Raw genomic sequence first — 5063 nt, 5'->3', positions numbered from 1 at the left:
AGTTTAGAGGAAAAGAGAGCAAAAATTCCAAGCGAGACCCAGCACTGACGGGAAAGGGGCGAGAACAGAAATTTAACTGTGTCAGAAGGTTCGGTGAACCGCCCCCCCCCCATATCACTTAGTCTTTTTTTTTTTAACCCTGGACTGATTTTAAAATAAAATTTTCCCACCTGGGGTTGTTTGAATGAGCCCCACACTCCAACATATACTCGCGTACACCCCCGGCTACTAATTGGAAGCGTTATTTGAGAGCTCTTTAACATTCCTTCCAAAATTAATGAGGGCATATAGTCGTAAATATGCTCGGAGGGAGGTGAGCGGCACCGGGAGACAGCTGAGATCTCGTGCAAACGCAGCTGGTAAACAAGTCCACGCCATGCATAAAAATGGTGATTACGGTTGTGAGAACACCTCAGAGGGGCTTCAAACCCCAGGGCAAGATTTTAAAATTTTGCCACATACCTTCAGTTTCTATTGTGATATTAAACCAAGTCCTTGTGCCTGAATAAAAAGTCCATTTCGTTTTCTCTTTAATTATGCACTGCCTGCTGAACAATAACCTTGCCCTTTTTTGAAAGGGAAGTGCATTTTTTTTTTCGGTCTGTCATTGAAGTTTTGATAAATCACCGTGCCTGAAACAGATGCCTTCAGTAACGTGCCAGTACCCCGACTACCTCAGGGTTGCCAATCGGCTGTATGGATGGGATGCCGGAGGAGAGCACGGAGACCTTGAACTCATTAAATGTTTTATGAGAAGTTCCCATTTCCAGAAAAAAAGTACAAATTTGTTTTCCAGATCCTCCATTCTCTCTCTACACGTGTCCGTGATGAAAGAGGCGTGTACTCTTTTATCTTACCCAGATCTGTGTCTCACAGAAGATACAGAAAACAGAAGACAGTTTGTAACAATTCATGCACTGCCTCCCATATCAAGTTGCATTATAAAGTAAATTTATGCTATGATCAGAAACCATCCCAAATGAACGCAGCGGCAAAATTAATATACCAGCTCAACTCTAAAGGTAGGGTGTATGAGCGTGCAGCCAAGCGGCCTTCCCGGTTGTTGGTGCTTGACGGATTGTGTTTCAGTGAAGATAAAGGAACGGCTTCTACTGGTCTAGCTCCCTCTTAGATACAGGCTCACACTTCTGCAGTACACAGAAATGTCCATCTCTCCAGTACTTGTCAAAAACGGAAAAGAGGAAAGGCACAATCAGGACACAGCCTAATACAGACCCCAGATGGAAGCAAGGCTATGGAGATCAGCAGAGTCAAGCAGTGATGACGGAAAGGATGGCTTCACAGTGTGTGGCTTTGGACTGAGACCATAAAACAGGAAAAAAAAAAAAAAAAAAACTCATCTCCAGCAATTTAGAATACACAGTCCACTTACTTTTAAAATGTGTGGTCAAGTTCTTTGCCAGTCTTTAAGGAGTTGCGGACATGGTGCTTTCATGACTAATATATGGCCTGTATAATTAAAATTGCTTTCTGAAAGCCCTGTGAATCTCAGAGCACACGGAAACATCCTTTATGGAGGCCTGAATCAGAACAATCGAGGAGAATTAGGCTGCACCTGAGCATATAGATCATTTGTTTTATGATTTACTTACTTCATCCTAATATTTACACTACTTACTCCCAAACAATATTGATCAGTGCTTTCCCCAAAGCAGATTATCCAGGTCTGGATCGAACCTGTCTCTGCCAGTAACAGTTTCTCTGGGAAACCATTCTATTTAAAATGGTTCATAGGCAATCTAGTTGTTTGTTCATTGTTAGGCATGGCGGGAGAGACTACAATAGAGAAGCAGTCTCAGCTGGCTGCTGCGTGGAAGACTAGATCTGGCATTATTAGAAGGATAGGTTGTATATTCTATGCCCTATGGAAAATAGTTTGACAATACATCTTGACCCAGAACTTATTAAAAAATCCATTACCTTTTTAATTCAGGTTTATAATGCCCTTTGGAATTTCAATTTAGGCATCTCTTACCAAAATAATAGGTAGCTGATTACTGAACATGGTAAATTCAGCCTCTCATATTGACAACTCTCTTACAGGAGGTTTTTAATTTATTATTGACAAATTCATGCTCTTGGAGGAAGGCAGGCAGACAGGCAAGCAGAGAGAGACAGAGAGAGAGATTTCTTTTCCTCTGAATAAACCTCAAATTAACTGTACCTTGCCTCTGTTAATCTCCCCACGGCGCACAAGCTCTATCTCCAGGGCTGTTAAACTCTGCCCACCAGCACCTAGCTCAGTCCAGAAGACTACTCACAGAAGCTGCACCTGGAGGCCACTTTACTTTGCAAACTGTCCATGCTCATTAACACACAGAAGCTGGTGCCATCAGCCTGGCTCAGATGCTTCTAGTACCAATGTTGAGGACCTCACGCAACACACGTGTTGGGTGGAAAATGGGCATCTCCTCCCTGCTTTTGCCACAAGACAAGCACATGCCCCATTGTAAATGGCAGCACCCTACTTGGACACAGTGTCTTCTTGGGTTTTCATATGTGCCTGCCTTGAAGTGGGGCTAGCTAAGGAAGACAGAAGATTTGCTTTGCCACCAGCCTCCCAGAAGGAAACTATCAGATGGGCCACCGCCTTGCCTCACGTGACTACCTCCTGCTTTCTCCAACTTTCTCACCCCCGTGGTTTTGGTTCCATCTGCAGTAAACTAATGTGAAAGACAGTTCTCTTGGCTGGAGTAAACAGGGTAAGCCACACAGCACCTTCCGTCCTCCATCACTGAGGAGACAGGCAGTAAACACAGTTCTGCTGAGGTCTTTCAGACTGATTCTCTTGCAGACTTTGAAGATGTTAGCTAGATGTTGTGACTGTTGTGTGATTTTATCATTGCTCCTGAAGAAGTGGACTTGGTAGAGAAATGTTCCGGGAGAAAAATGTGGTGTGGTTACACGCACAGACTCCTAGTCACACTCTTTCCAACCACAGGCTCTTAGATGCATCAGTTTGACCAACACACACCATAGCTTTGATTCAGCCTGAAACCCTTCAAGGGGCTTCTATCACAAATGTATTTTTACCGAAGAAGCCAACAGAACAGCAGGCCCATCTCTAGAAGAGTCTAGTGAATGCTCAAATTATTCTTTAATTTTATATAGATACTATATAAATTTATATAGAAAAAAAATAAGTTCTGTATCTTATGGGTACATAGAACTCATTCATGTCTGATTTTTTGTGAATGGCCAACCTTCTTTGCTCCCTGAAGGGCCAAGACTGTCTATATGATTTCCATTTACATGAGTGCCCTAGGGGCAGGATCGATGTCTTTTTGGGGAGGGAGAGAGAGTGCTTCAAACTCTTAGCACTTAGGTTACATTAGCTTATGTTAACTATTTATCATTAAAGTGGCTGAACAAAAGAAAGTGCCCTCTCGCCTTAGGCAGCTTTCCACTGATGCTCCCACCCTGCCCTACGTTACTCTTTATTGAAGAATGTTATTTCTGGTGACCTTCTTTTTCATCTTGGGTATGCCCAGGCAAACCTAAGGACTGGGTTCAGATCCCAAGACCCACATAAAGGTGAATGTGGAGAACAGACTCCAAGAAGCTGTCCTCTGACAGCCACAGTGTGCTGTAGAGTGCACGCGTGCACACACACACAAAAGCAATACATTTTAAGTTATATTTTTATTAAAAGCTGGTTTTCCACACAGTTCAGCCTCTTTTGTTATTATTCTTTACCGCGTCCTTCATTTTTGTTACCAAACGTCACCTTGTGCCCCTTTGGAAATAAACTCCTTAGATGCTTTCCAAAAAGTGTGTCAAATTAGAGAAAGCAGTAAAGAGAAGATGGGAAATGCATGATGAGCAACGGAGGTAAAACTGGCCAAACTTGGGGGAGAATTAAAGAAATGTTCACAGAGTGGACAGCAGAATAGGAAGACAGAGCTTGGTAAGGACAGGGCCCCCCAGAGTGGGCTGCTGAGATGCCTTCTGCTGAGACTTGCCGACCGGAAGGAGGCCCCCTTCATCCTTAGGCTAACATGGGAATTGTGCAGCAGGGTAGGAGTGTAGATGTTCACCCAGCGCTTCGGGAATGACACCTCATTCATCCTCCCAGCACGCGTGTTTTTATTGCCTGTACTTTTCAGTGAGGATAGGAGCCTCCCAGAGACTGTATCTTAAGCATCTCGCCCACATTCATGCCGTTTGTAAGGAGCAGAACCGGCCGGCGTTCAAATGCGGGCTTGCTGGCTCCAGGGTGTGAAATTGGACATGAAAGCCCTGAATACCAACACCTTTCTAGAAGCTAAAGAATAATGAAGATAATTTTTATTTGACACATGCTATTTTTTTTATCAAACTTAATATTTAACTGGCTTACTCAACTGAGAAATATTCACTGGTAAGCTTTAATGAAAAGTTATATTGTTATATACTTTTTCTCTATAATAAATCTTAGATAATGCTTTAAATGTATATAAGGTGAGTCAACCCATACAACAAATATGTATGATGAGTTCAATCAGGTAACTTTTTTTCCCATGTCTTTGGATCTACCTCTAACTATGTACTTACTACCAAAACCATGGGGGATAATATAAAATAAAAGAGAATCAAATTAGCTCAAATATGAGATGGCATATTCTGCTTCCCATCAATCATCTAAGGTTTCATCAAGTACTTCGTGACCAGTGTGTTTAAAGTTTCCCAAGGCTGTTCTAATACACAGCTTATATGACATTTAAGTCACAGAAGGGTCAAATTGAGGTAAATTGAAGGTAAATGACACTAGGAAATAAGTAAAGTTGCTTCCACACCCTGTCATGGTAACTCTAACCAAAACTGATGTTAGCAAGCTCAGTATGTGTGAGTTTATATTGGTTTGTCAAGCATGATTGTGAAAGCATGATTTATTTTATCTGGTAGGTGCTCATAAACCCAATTTTGGATACAGGATGGACAATAAATGGCAAAGGGAGATTTTAAAACAGAAATTGTGACTGGAAAAAGCAAGGGACTTGGCCTCTAGCTGCTAAGTGGCAGCACATTGTGTGGTCTGTGACACTGACTGTTCTGGGACCTAG

The sequence above is a fragment of the Psammomys obesus genome, unplaced genomic scaffold (genome assembly GCF_907164565.1).
Source record: "Psammomys obesus unplaced genomic scaffold, mPsaObe1.curated_primary_1811, whole genome shotgun sequence".
Classification (NCBI taxonomy): domain Eukaryota; kingdom Metazoa; phylum Chordata; class Mammalia; order Rodentia; family Muridae; genus Psammomys; species Psammomys obesus.
This window is presented reverse-complemented; position numbering follows the sequence as displayed.